Genomic DNA, 14,774 nt, shown 5'->3' on the forward strand with positions numbered 1-14,774 from the left:
ACCTGTGACATTCTCCTGTTAAGGACACAAAAAACACACTGGGGCAGACCCGATGGTCCTCAGCAGCAGCAACAGAAAATGCTCTAAGGGCATGTGAGCCTGGCCACTCTGCTCTTCCCCCCCATCCCATCACGTTCCCCCAACGTCCACAGCCACCGGACTACTTTCGTTAAAGGGTGCGACCTACCTGGTCCCTCAAGTTCTCCCATGCTGAAGCTGCCACCTTGCCAGCCTCTTCCTGTAACCGGCTTCCCAAGATGGAGAGACCGCAACTAATGATGCTCAAACAGGTACGCTCAGGTTCCACGAGGTTTTTCAAAGCTTTTACACTCAAGACCTGGTCACACCAAGCCCCTCTGCCCCATTCTCAACTGCTTTCCTGACACTGCCTGGCCCGCAGCCTGTATGTTTGGCAGCTTTGGCAAATCCAATCTGGTTATCAAGCCAATGCAGCCAGAGAGCTGCCAGCAATGAGTCCAGCTCCCTCTTCTAAGTTGCAAATGCCAGTTCCAAGCTCAACCAAAGGAAATTAAGATGCCTACTTTCCAACACATACTGTTCCCCATAAAATACAAGCTGAAAATATTGTTTGGAGGCTATCAGTTTCAGGTCTTCCAAAATCATTAAAATAACAGAAGTATCTCTGCTCTAGTCCATCCCATTTCAAGTGATATAAAATGCTGAGTGCTCAGGAAGTTAAAAAAACAACCAACAAAACAAATACTCAAAGAACAAACAGCACATGGTGTGGGTGTGTGTCTGTATGGAAGAATAAAAGGATATTTCCAATACCTACATAGTTACTTCCCATACATTACGTATGCTGCTCAGGGATACATACAAACGTTTTAATTGTAAATTGAAACGAGAACTTACAAAGAACAGCGAACCTAAGAAATCTGAAAATCATTCAATAGAGGAGGAATGCAAGTAACTTTTTTTTTTTAAAAGACTAATAAATATTTATCTCACTTCTACTGCTGTTGGCTACATATACACTTAGTTTTACACAGAATAGGTCAGATATTGAAAATTATCATCTAACCGTTATCATCATCTGCTCTAGCAGGAAACTTTTCCCTGCTCTTAGGTGCGATGTTTTTAAGTGCCAGAAACAAACCAAATATGCATTTAAGGACTGAATTTCAGATCTCAATAAATAAAATAAATATGTAAGTTAAATCTATTCAAAAGATGACATTTAACCTCAGATGTCCACCAGGCTGTCAAATTCTGATATTCTCTCCCCTTCGGGTAACCCTTCCTCTCTTTTAGAATTGACATATAAAGAGTGGCTGCTGCGCTTTGCTGACTGCCACAGACTATACAGTATCACTTATCTGGTGACACATTATGGCACTGGACTTTGTCATAGCTGTCAAGGCTTCAACCTTCTCTTTATGCTTCTTTTAAAGCAATATAACAATGGTAGGAGACGATTTCTTCCCAAAGCAGAAGCAGGGCCAGCAACTGTTCAGCTCAGCTCTGATGCAGAACACATAACTAGAAAGTTTACTTTTTAAAACTCTGAAATGCTACTTTTCATTCTCCTTATCTTCCTAATGTTGTACCGGAACAGTCTCCTTTCTAAATTATTCCCATACACAATTTTTACTAGACCTCCACTAACAAAACCATCAAAATCGCAAGCTGTTAATGCTCAGAAGCATTTTCATTGGACTTCAGACAGATTATTCCTACTTTGAAATGACAAATCACTTTTTGTTGCTATTCCTGCATCTAAATGACAAATGACTTTGTTGCTGCTGCTGTTGTATTTTTTTGAAAGGACTGTCACTGGATAAGTCACTTAAAGGACCCCACAACTTAAATACGACCACTACGAGGGCTAAGCTCACAAACCTCACCAAGCAACTGCCAACTCTACCCTTCTCTAATTGAACCAAGCAGCCCAAGTGTCCCTGTTTTAAATGCTCCCCTATTTAGGCACAGCTCTTCTAACTTCTCCCAAAGACCTTCTCCCTAAAAACAACTCCTTGGGTGCAATATTCAGTCCTGTGCTTCTCTTGAGGCGATGAGCCATTACTGAATAGTGGCATTAAGTCAGAAACACATAGCCTTTCTCACCTTTAAGTTCCTAGAGAACCAAGTAACTTGAGTCACGGTCAGTGTAATCATAACTTTACCTTTTCTGCCCACAGATTCTTCCTTTGAGGTTTCATAGACAGAGAACACCTGAAAAACCCTGTCTGCTTCACCCTCATCCTCTTGACCACCAAAGCAGCATACCAGCAGCTTTGTAGGCCACCCACTACAAGTGCATGTTCTCAGCTACGCTCAGTGCTGTGTGGAGCCTGGTTTTCATCTGTAACATGCTTCTCAGATGTAGAAAACAGGAAAAGAAAAAAAAAGGACAGTCAGCCATGGAAAGTAAACAGACTCCAGGATGTGGGGTGCTGACACCACAGTTACATCTGACAGACATCCCAGGATGCAAACACCAGCATGGGAGAACCCTGCAGCAGCACAGAGAACACCTGGTCACAAAACCGAATACAGATTTATTTAGAAGGAAACCCTCTTCAGGAAGCAATGACTTGTACTGATATAAAAAGGAGCATATTTTAGAGTTGTATTGCATATTCTACTTATTTATTGTCACTGAAAGAGGGATGTGTCATTCTTCATCCTCAAATACACACACCCACCCCATGTTCTTGAGATCCTTCAGCTTGCTGACCCAACAGGAAAATAACCTGGGGGACCTGTCTTCCACTGCACTAGTAAGAGCAGCCTACCGAACAGTCATGCATTACCAACGTGGTGCAGGGTGGGTAAACAGAACCAGGCAGTCCACTCGCCAGTGGGCTACAAAGCAACTCTTCACTGAAGAAGCAACGTTCCAGTTAGTGCAAAGCTGTTACAAGAAGAATCTCACTGAAGAAAATCTCCTAGTACAGGGACACCTGTATTTATTCCGTAATGTGTTTTCAACTATATACAGTCTTTTTCGAGGCTGCAACTATGAGGAACTATGAGTCCTATAAAGGACTGAATTTCGTTTTTGAATGCTTAGTATTTGTTTTATAACTTAAGGAATTCTAAAATACAAAATGGTTTTCAAGAGTTTTTGATGAAAAGAATACATTAGCTACCATAGCAATTTTGTTTTTTACACAATTGATCGTTTTCTCCTTTCCTTATTATACATACATACCCTCTGCAGCTTCTTTCAGGGTTTGAAGCAAAACAAAAATATATTGTTGACTTTATTCATAGTCCTCCAAGCATGCAAAAATTATTTAGGAATGGAATAAGAGCAGGGGTTACCTCCAATGGAAAAGTACATGTAATCAGAGTTACAAAACATGAATTGCCTTTTTCCAAAGAAATCACTCGGCGATCTCATCAGTATTTGCAGTGGAGTGATTGACTAAACAAAAATGACTTAGAGCTCCAATTCCTAAGATGCAAATGGTTCAGCGAGCTGTAGCAGAGGTAACAGCTCTTGGCCAAACTTGCATTGCAATTTTACAAAATGAACATTTATAGAGCAGCAAAGAGGTCTAACTACTGCTGTAAGTAATGGCCTCTTGTCACTATAAACTAGTCCTCCAAAATGTAACGAATGAGCATGCCTGACAGTCCCAGCAAGAAGGATCTGAGGTAGCATGGGTTGATAGTGATGGTAGAGTTTAAATCTAAATCTGACAGCTCATTAAACCAAACCAGCTACACATACAGAACGCAAACTCGGACACCTCTATCTATCACATGGGAAGCTTGAATAATCAAGTCAGCAGGCAAAACGACATGCTAAGACAGCAACAGCTTGATGTTTTCAATTTGTTTTTACTTCCCTATATTAACTTCAGCAGCAGGACAATGACCACCTGAACCACATTCTTAAGGACGAAGGGGAAAAACAGAGGTCAGACTTCAGACTTGATGTCTTATTCCTTAATTCCAATGGATTTCAGCCTTCTTTTTCCTTCCCAGCTGTCATAGTGCTGCCTGTACTTTCTTAGAACTAATTTCAGTTCCTGCTTGTAAATGCGCTGTATAATCAGCTACTACACCGAATTGCCTTTCCAGTGAGAGTTTTCCTAATTGCTCTCATGTAAGATCTCATAGGGTTACAGGTGGTAATGGCCTCCTAACTAATACATTAGACAAACTGGGTAACTTCTATCTACCATATTCACAGTAATCTTACTCTCCTGGTCTCAGAATTTTTTTCTTCACTACCTTCAATTTGTCTCAAATAAAACAAACTCTGTATATATTTACAAGACATTAAGATCTACACATCAAACACTTCCAAACTGAGAAACCTGACTGCAAATAGAAGTGTAGCATATAACGTATATAGTTTACCTAGACACAACATTAATATATCTCCTTGTCTTTGAATTGCAGACCCGAAGGAGGTAAGTGAACAAAGGAGTACTAGTCACATTTTTACAAAGAGAAAGACTAGCTCAGTGCCACATGCAAGAAATCTAGTATCAGTCTGAACCATGAAGCCTAATACAACTCACAATGGTCTTCTGAATAAAAGTTTGATCAACCTTTGTAATTTTGCAACTTTGGTGAGGATTACAGAGCAAACAGAAAACTGAAAAAAGTGAAAACTAATTTGGGAAAAAAAAGAATAGGAACTTGTGTTTAAAGGCTTAATTTCTTAAGAAATTAAAAGGAGTATTACAACCTTTTTTTCCTGTTTGTGAGCATTTAAAATGCTGTTTTTCCCCTATTCAGTGCATAGACTCTATCTCCCTTCCAAAAGGTCCTCTATTGCTGACTTGAGAGAAAAGCTGTGTTGTGCACTCACTCTTCTACAAAATATTAGCTCCTGTCCACGTTTTGATAGCGTTCACAATTTCCATTTCCCATTTTTTTTTTAAAGTGTATTCCACAAAATACCCTCCGAGTCAACCTGAAGTGTCTCCCCTTAAGCTAAGGCTTTCCTTTGAGATGATGCTTATACAAAAACTTGTGTATTTAAGCAATCATGTAACGGATCCTTAGTGTACTATGTATAGTACTAGTACTTAGTGTGCTATGTATATAATACACTATATTATATAGTGTACTATATTCCTTTCCTCTTAATTCCTGAGCACTCTACACTTACCTACTTGTTCTCCTCTGTCCCAAATAGAAGTCAAATGCTTTTTGTTCACTGTTTGTGCAACACTTAAACCTGGCTGAGTCTAGATCCACGACTAAAACTCTTCAGTGCCAACAAAACAACCAAGCCATTGTCTATTATATTCAAGCCTATTACCAGAATTATACTATTCAAGTCTTTTACCAGAACGTAAAACAGCCTCAGATTGCCAACCTGCACTGCCTTTCTTACTCTCATTCTTGTCATAAGTACTTTTAAAAAATCAGAGAATCCTGAAAGCAGACTTTCTCAAGAGGTTATTTGGAACAGCTGGGAAACAAAACAAAAAAGCCCAAACAAGTTCTTATTAAGTGACTTTGAAAACTAGTATATTAACTTAATATACATGAAATAAAAAGCTTCACTAAGTCATACTCTCTGGAAAGTCTTTTCTTCTGGACAGAGAGCAGATGAATTCTATTTAAACTTGTCATGCCTCCACTACTGACATACCCTAGACACCTAGATAGAGACATTAGGCTGCGGCCCACTGACTTGTATGCATATGTACAACAGACTGTTGGCCATAATGCAAAATATTATACATATAAACAAGGTTGAAACCTTGAAGCAAAGCACAGGGGAAGAATAGATGAGGGAGGGGGCAGGGAAACCCTAATGTTTTACTTTAGTTCCTATTTGATTAAGTTAATGAACTTCTACAACTCCAGGAAATAATAAACTCTCACCCGCCTCCTTCAGCTCCCTTACTAAACTAATTCAGTAGGAAACACACTTAGCTGTCAAATCCATCTCATTTTTTGAGCCCTTGTCTGATTAGAAACCAGAGCAAGGACAAAGTAATCTTTGGAGAGAGGAGGAAAAAAAATAACACAGGATTATGCAGAAAAGAATCTTATTTGAGAAGAAGAATGCTTCTGACATTTATCAAAACCACAAACTGACACTTCAAAAGGAAAAAGAAAGACAGCTTACAAGGCAGAGGTTAATTCATTTTTGTTTATTTTTTTTCCCCTGAAGGCTCATTCACGTCTTCTGCCAATCCAGCCCTGAAATGCTCTCTCAGGTGTATCATCCCTAACAACTGCAGCTTTGCTCTTAAAGCTTTTCAACATTCTAGATAAAATCCAGTCATTTATGAGAGTGGAAAAAAAAAACAAGTATATTTATTTTTTTTATCTCCTTTTAATGGTTTTAAAAACCCCGTTTATACTTCCACCATACTGGAAATCTAACCTCAACCACGCTCATTGGCAACGAGTGAAACCTCCATCCCAGTTCTCCCCAGGCCACAAGCAGGCTCCACCTGCACATTCTTGAAAAGCAATTCTATCGTGAGCAGAAGTGCCACAACCATGTCCAAAGCAATGGCAGACTCCTGGGAGGAAGAGTCAAATACTGCTTTTTAAATGCTCCTGAGGTGGGAAGTACGAAGTACCGAAAAAGGGCTATGGCCTTGTTTCTACAACAGGGCTATAACACGAGGGAAAAACCTCCATCTTTCATCTGACTGAAAAGATAAGGATAAAATAGATAAGTTTCCACTTTCATTCAAAACTTTTACCTCCCTAAAAAAACACTTGGGCAGGGGGGGAAAGTTTACTACTGCTATGATTTTGAAAACATCTGCTAAGAACTATACTGGGGGAGCATGTAAAAGTTATCAGCTATTTAACTACAACTATTTCAGAGAGTATCTCAAGAGGTTTTTTTTTTTTTTTTTTTTTTTAAACCACCACCATTTTTTTATTTTAACTGCTCCAGACATTAAAAATCTAAAGGCATAAAGCATCTAAGGAAAACCACAGCAACCAAAAGAAGTTTCTTTCATTCATTTAGGATAGCAGGGTAAAGTATGGATAAATAAAGCATCTAAGGAAAACCACAGCAACCAAAAGAAGTTTCTTTCATTCATTTAGGATAGCAGGGTAAAGTATGGATAAATAATAAATGTAATCTAATGGAAGCGAAGAAATTTTTTCCATCAGCATTCTGCCCTCAAACTGAAACAAAACAACTAACAGAAGATAGACTTTAAACCCCAGATCTTCGTATTTATTATTATTATTATTTTAAACAGGAACGTTCCCAATAAAAGGGAAAAACTGTTGAAGAGATCTTAAGGAGTATCTTTCCATTGTCTCAATGCATTACATATCCACAAACACTTTAGACTTTATAATTAGAACTACACCTGGTATATGTAGAAATTCCTTCCCTGCTAATTCTGAGTCTATGCAATAGTCATTGTGATAGTGCTTATAAAGCACCACTTCAAAGATACTCAACTGTTTTACTGGGAAGTATAGAAAACTAACAATAAGCCTGTAATTCAGTACACATTGCCATTTCACCTCTACAATGCTTAGCTACTAACATTTTGAATGGATACAAAATGCATATTTCCCTCTCACCCCAGAGAGGCTTACATTTTTTACAACATGGGGACAAATTCCTTTCTGGTGCTGTGAAAAGGAAACCCTTCTCAGCACATTCAAAAAGACATTTTCAGTTTAGATTTGAAAAAGGTAGGCTGATGTAATGAAAATTGTTTGAAAACATCTGGACTAAAATGAAATCCAGTGAAGAGCAATAGATAGGCTATTTTCAGCCTTGGGACATTTTGTTTCTTGCTTAAAAGCCTACCTTTGTAATGCTGACATCTCTGTACAATGTTCACTTCTGTTAGTACTGTCGAAACAATTATAAAAATGATTAATCAAAAAACCAGTCACCAGAACAATTTGGTCCTTTAAAATTCTTTCTGTTCCAATACCTCTGATTACAGCAATCATTTTCTTCCAGCAGGTCATTCAAACAACAAAACATACAGGAAAGACTGACATAGGTCCTAAGACCTGCTAGGAGTCAAGAATAGCGTAAAGCCTTATTAGAACCAAAAATCTCTTAGGATACACATATACTAAACAGTAGTAGTTTTCTTAACAGTGTAATCCTTTTCAAAAAATGAAGGAAAATCCAGAGCTCAGTCATAATCCAACTACAGTCAAATCATCTTCAGATATCTTGAATTTATATATTCTTTCTTAGAAGAAAAGATGGAAATAACGTTTAAAAAAAGGAAGTATACTTTCCAAAATTGCCCAGGTATTTTCTAAATTTTCTTAGTCTTAAATTTAAGGTTATTTAATAAAGCTTAAGACCACAGGCTGAGGTTCTGTGGTTGTGAAATTTTGCAATTTCAATTTTTCAATGGAAATTTTACTTAAGAGCACATTTCTTAATTTCATTCTTAGCAGCTTAGTGATCTCAAAACACAAAGTAGAGAAGCAGCAGACAAACTGTCAGTAGAAAAATCAGACGCAAATTATAAATTCTCAAGCTTTTAATATGCTCCCTTTTACCTCAATTACTTATACCTGACATTTTCTAAAAGTAACGAGTTCATGCCAGATGCACTAGTATACTATGTGGCAACACACATTCAAATGGGAAACCGTACTTCCATCAAAACATACAGTAAACATCTTGTAGATTTTATCCCAGGTTTTACTAGTTGTATGCCACAATTCAGCATAACACACTTGCTACATTGTTTAGAGTAACATACCATGTTTCTCTTCCATTTCTTTGAATCATTCCCAAATACAAAGCATAAACTAATAGAAATACGACTGCTTGTAGAGGAGACCCCTGCACCATTCGTTAAGAACATCCTCCTATATTCTAGAAACTGCACAGAACATCTACAGTAGAAAAATGTGGTAGCTTACAAAGTATGGGCACATTTCCATATGAATGTTGCTAAGCCAAAACTTAGACAGTAAGGATTTGTGCAAATGTAAGATAATTTGTAGTACAATGAAGATCTTCAATTTTTTCAAGAAAAGGAGACGAGCCTTTTGGAAGAACAAAACATCTGTAATATGGATGCATGACATTTATAGAAAATAGAAGAGACTATATCTATATATTTATATTTATAAATTTGCCTGCTTGTTACATGTTTATCTTTAATGAGTATATCAACTTGATAAAGTTTATAAAATATTTATAGAAAATTTTGAAGAGTTATTGGTCTTCTAGAAATTTACAGACTCTTGTGCATAAAAATAGATGACAATGAAGCCTTACGCCCTGACTGTTCCAGACTTCCAAAAGGATCTAACATCCAGAAGAATGATCGTCATGTGAGTTTTAATGGAAAGAAGCAGGGAGAAGTAGGACTCCTTTTCTAATCCTGGTTCAAAATTAATTACAGTTGTAGTTTTAAGACAATGCTTTTTAATAGCCCATATCCTATAATAACGTAAAAGCACAAAGGATAAAGAAAAATTACAATCCATTGCTTCAATGCGACAACTGACCTTGTTTTCCTCCTACATAGCTTTGCACCAGATTTTAGGATCAGCTGAGACTGTGCCATAAGGGAAAAACAAAACAAAACCCACAACCTCTAATAGCCAGTTTTAAGGTTTAAACCAGCAAGTCGTTGCTTATGTGGGAATCAAATATGTAGATCCTTGTCATTACACAGATTGATTGGCTTCAAACAGCTTTCCCAGAAGACAAAAAGACCACAAAATGTCCATAAATTTTCACTGCAAACATACACATGCTTTTTGTACATCAAAACCCAAACCCAGCCACTGAAAACTGAGTTTTATGTAGTGGAGAAAGAGAGCTTCTTTGTAGAGATAATGATAGTGTATTCCATTCAAGTCTTCCTACTTGAATCAAGTAGGCACAAGGGGTTTAAAGTTCTGCAGCACACCTGAAAAAACTAATTTTAAAAGGCATGAGCACCTTCAAGTGATGCTCACTTAAAGTGTCAACATAACTATTTTGTCCTTTTAAAAGCAAGTAGCATATAGATTCCCATGTCTTTCTGTCAGCAACATCTCATATTGGTGTTACACCACAATGCAGGCTGAATGCCAAGGCCACTTCTGCCTCTCATCCTCAACCCAAAGTGAGAAGAATGTAAAAATGGACAAATGTCCATCATATCCCCAAACCTGTCTGACAGAGATGAAGAAAAGATGCCTAGCAAAGTCTAACAGCAAGCAATCAGCAGCACTCCCTCAGCACACCACCATTACTTGTAGTAATCAGTGTTTAAAAAATGCCCAGAGACCACTACAGTATCTGTGTATACGCTAACAGGATCTCTGTACCAGGGATCTGCGCAAATCCTTTCAAAACCTGATGTAAACCCTTAGCATCTTCAACTTCCCCTGAGACAAGGAGTTCCACAGCCTTTTATGCAGTATCTAAGCAGGTAATTCCTTTTGTCCATTTTTGAAATCCACACCTGCTAGGAATATTCGCACAGTGTCCCTTAACTGTTGTAGTAGAGGAATAAATGGTCCTTTCTTCTCGACTATGTTATATTCCTTTAGGACACCACTGTCGTATCCATTCCTCACCTCCCTCTCACCTAAGATGAAAAATAAGAGTCCTAGACTATTTCAATGTTCCTCATATGGAAGCTATTACGTATCTATAATTCATTCCTGACTCCTCTCATTATATCGTCTCCGTTTCCCAGCCACAAGCTTTCCACTGATAGGATCAAGCTCAAGGAGTCCAGACAAAAAAAAATAGTTACAGATACAAGGTGAACATCTGTAAGAGACAGTATGACACGTTTTTTCAGATAACTCACAGAACTCAAATGAGAAGAGCCTATAACTTAGATAACACGCAAGGTAAAATTATAAAGCATATTCCTTTGTTTTCTGACACTACAAATAAGATGCAAGTGCCATAGTTATCCTCCAGGTTTCAAAGGACTTTAGAAGTCTGAAACTAAACAACGTGGACAATCAAAGCTCCCATTGTTGCTTCGTTGCCTGAAGAGTTCCTTTTCGAAACTTTAAGTACCTTTCCTGCATATTTTTCCAGTAGATTTGTTATTAAGTATTGCTGCTAAATCTCCCAAGTTTCAGATGGGACCCAATAATTCAATTTCATGCAGTTCTAGTGCAAAGGACAAAAACAAAACATGAGGCTGTTCACAGACGGGTTCATCTAAGACCAGTTCAGATTTTAATGATGACAGTGGTTCTATGTCATTAAGTTCCTGAAGCTTTACAACATAAGTGCTGCGGACTTAAGTTCTTGTACACTACAAAACTAAAATGGATTTTTTTTTTTAAAAAAAAAGATCACCTACTAAGGAATTTAGGCACTATGTATACAAAGTCATGTAACTTTCAGGTTTAAAAACACTCCCCTGTTCCTGAAAGAACAGAACAAACGTAAGCCATAAGAGGAAGAACTCATGAAACAGCCTTAGTAAGAATTATGCTTTTGCACTAAGAGACTTTAGAACAATGCAATAACAAAGAATGTCCAGAACAAGCAAGCCCTAACTAAAGCAGCAGGCCACGTGATCATCTTAAATGATAGACTCTCTCTTTTTCCCTTTAAATAAAGTTGCTACTGCTAGAGATTAGTATAAGGCTTAAGTCCTGAACGATGACTTTTTATTTCCTGCACTCTGGAAAGAACAAAAGAGTTTGGACTTGCCTACAAGCGGAAGGGCCGATCTACAAGGGAAAACAACAACAAAAACAAACAAAAAAATAACCTACTATAGTACATAGCAGTGTAGATTACAAGATTGTCAATTTATTACGTGCTATCACCATTCATGTAAACAAAGCTCATCCACACACACATTGGTGTGGGTCTCAAGACAGCTGCATCCACAGCAGCTTTCCTCACGTTCCCTTTTCTGCTTGCTGTTCATACTTTCTTCTCTGGTTTCTAGTTAATTTCTGGGAAAATAATGCAAGGATGACTTTCAAATGACAAGAATTTTGCAAGTAAGATGAAAAATGTTAGCACTAATAATTCTCACCCAGTAAGTAATAACTTGAATAAATCCTAAGCCTGTTTGCCAATATTAACAAACAGATGGAAGAACAAATCAATATGACTGTGCGGAAATTCCATAGAGGACAACAAAACTGTCAGATGTCTGAAGCAAATAAGCCACCGAGAGCTTGATGCACATTACTGATGGGTACTATGAACTTTTTAAAAGAAACAACAATAAAAAAACACCACCAAGCCCCCAAATTTACTTCACTGTACAAATATGAATTCTGCATTCAAACATTAACTGGCACAGAAGTTTTTTGAAAATAGCATGAGGGCTCCCTCTTCTGACAAATCTTTGTAGGACTGGTCCACCTCTATTTGTCAGGGTATGTATGCATGTTTCATTATTTTTGTTTGTTTGTTTGTTTTTTGTGCGGAGAAGAATTCAGAAAGACTTCTATTACATTTTAAACCCAAAATTTGAAGCACAAAGAAGCAAAAGATGTCACAAAATCCAGTCTCACTGTTGTAGATAAGTTTATGCCTACAAGGTTAAAATGCCTAGTTTTCCATTTATGCCCCAAGACTGTAAATATACACAAACCTTTGGGATAAAGCTTGGCGAGAAAGGACAATGAACTTCATAAACATATCCAGCCAGAAACACATCAAAAGAAAAAGTAACCACTACTGTGCTGATACCTGACTTTTTTTTTCCTCCCAAATAACACTTCTTTCTGTAAAACAGTATTATTAAATAAAAGAAAGCTTTAGCCCGGTGCTGCTTGGGTATTTCAAAGCAATTAACTTATTGGCTTTATGTGACAAAGTTGAATTGGCTTGTGAAACTTGTCTCCACTGAATGAATTCATTGTATTACATTTTGTTCTACAGACTCCTGATCCTACCAGCTACACAGAAGACCAAGTATGGTAGAGAATCGTAAGAGGAGGAAAATACCCTTCCTCTTGTGTTTGAGTTCCAGGTCTAAAAAATGAGCTACCTTTGGAAGACTTCCATTAGCATACTGTCCAGAGCCATAAGTGGCCCACCTTGCAAAGTAAGTGTTAGAAAAAGACAAAGATGCTCAGCTCTACACCACATGCTGGGGTTACCTCTGGATGCCAGGAACTGCACTGCAAGACGGTGAGGGAGAGGGGCACTTGTTTTATTGCATATACATTTCTCCATCAGCTTCAATGCACTACTGAACTCTTGCTGCCATCCAAGAACCATAGGTGGTGTGGTCAGCCCTATAGAGCAAGCGATGGCACAGGAACCAATTGAAACAATACAGTCTGCATGAAACCACCAGGCTTTCCTGGAAGCTTCCACCAAGCCACCCAACAAGTCTGACCATTCAAAAAAACTTCAGCAAGACAGAAAAGTCCACTTCAGGAGATTAAATCACTCTTTTACTAATTCAATATGACAGATTCAAAATTAAGTGCCTCTATATAGCACAGGACAACAAAAATTGTGAGCTGACCGCTCAAACACCATCAGTCTTACAGGGAAGAGCCCTTCTTTCTAGACCTTGCTCTACTCATGTCAATTTGTTTTTTGGTACTGAACATGCATTTTAGTACTAGACAGTGGAAAAAAACGTGACCCACACCTACACAGCAGAAAACCTGGGTCACACACACAGTATTTATTTCCCATTAGTTGAAAAAGTTCAAAGTATTTCATCTTACAGAAAAAGAAGTCCAAGAAACTGGTAATTACTATTATTAGACCAAAATTGATTTGAATCTCACAGGTAGGTTTTTAGAAGATTGCCTATTTTGTCTGTGTAACTTGGAAGGAAACTACTTAAAATATGAAACACAAAGTAAGAAAAAGCCACTGATAGGAAAACTTTAACAGATTAATAGATGAGGTGAGCTGTGCCCAGAACTGGAATAAATAGTATCAAATGTGGCTTTATAATTCCCCAAACACAGGCCCATTAAAGTGCTATCTCAACATAATGGCCCAAACGAGGCACCGAAATACACACCATTAGATTTGTGGACCCAGTTCCCTTCTAAATCAGGTGACACAATTCTTGGTCAAGAATGTATTAGGAGTTGACAGTGCCCAGGAATACAAATGTTTGAGGCTCATAGACCATCTTATCTCTTTCTTTTAATACATATTTGCGACTATTTCCCTCAACTCTCTATTGGGCTGCTCCACCCTTTGCCTGATTACTTGAGCCAGCTTTCTTTTCAAGCAAACCATTCAACTTCTGGTGAGCAAACATCACCTGAAATGCTTTCCCTCTTCCCTCAAAACCATGGGATAAAAAAAAAGAAAACACACGAGCCAATGGTAAGCCCTTAATCATTAGCTCCCAAATACAAGAACTCCAAAAGGCACACTCCACTACAGCTAGTGTATTCAGGGCATTTCCAGAGAGGATCTCACCTTCTCACTGAAAAGCTGCTCAGATAAGCAGACTGTAAATGCTTTGAAAGCAGATGCCTTATTGATTTACAAAGCTTGAAGAGTTCACACATCTCTTAATAACAGAGATTTTAAGCATCTTTCTGCATGTTTCCCCTCCACGCATCCCCTTCACTAAACTCAATATATTCAACAAACAAAGCCAGGCTATGATTTTGCTCCTATAGATAAGGGGCCACTATTCTATAGTGCTTCACTGTTACTCATTTAATGTAGTGCTGCATGCTCTTCAAGTTAGTCTAAAATTCATATTTTTAAACTGTTTTCCTCCCTTCATCGGGGAGCCTCAGAAGTAAATCACCATTCCCAGGTGACAGAAATTGCCTTTTCACTCTTGGTGAAAGATTTGATGCCCAATAGATAGTTTATTTCCCTATTGCTCCTCTCTTCTCTGGAGACAGCTGATTTAACTTGCTCTCCCTGCCTGATGACCTCT

General features: G+C 38.0%; 1 protein-coding gene across 2 annotated transcripts in view; it reads right to left on the reverse strand.

Annotated features, from left to right (window-relative positions):
- Positions 1-14,774, reverse strand: part of PARG (poly(ADP-ribose) glycohydrolase) — a 63,931-nt gene that overhangs the window by 34,263 nt on the left and 14,894 nt on the right. The window lies entirely within an intron of this gene.

The sequence above is a fragment of the Cygnus olor genome, chromosome 7 (genome assembly GCF_009769625.2).
Source record: "Cygnus olor isolate bCygOlo1 chromosome 7, bCygOlo1.pri.v2, whole genome shotgun sequence".
NCBI classification, from domain to species: Eukaryota; Metazoa; Chordata; class Aves; order Anseriformes; family Anatidae; genus Cygnus; species Cygnus olor.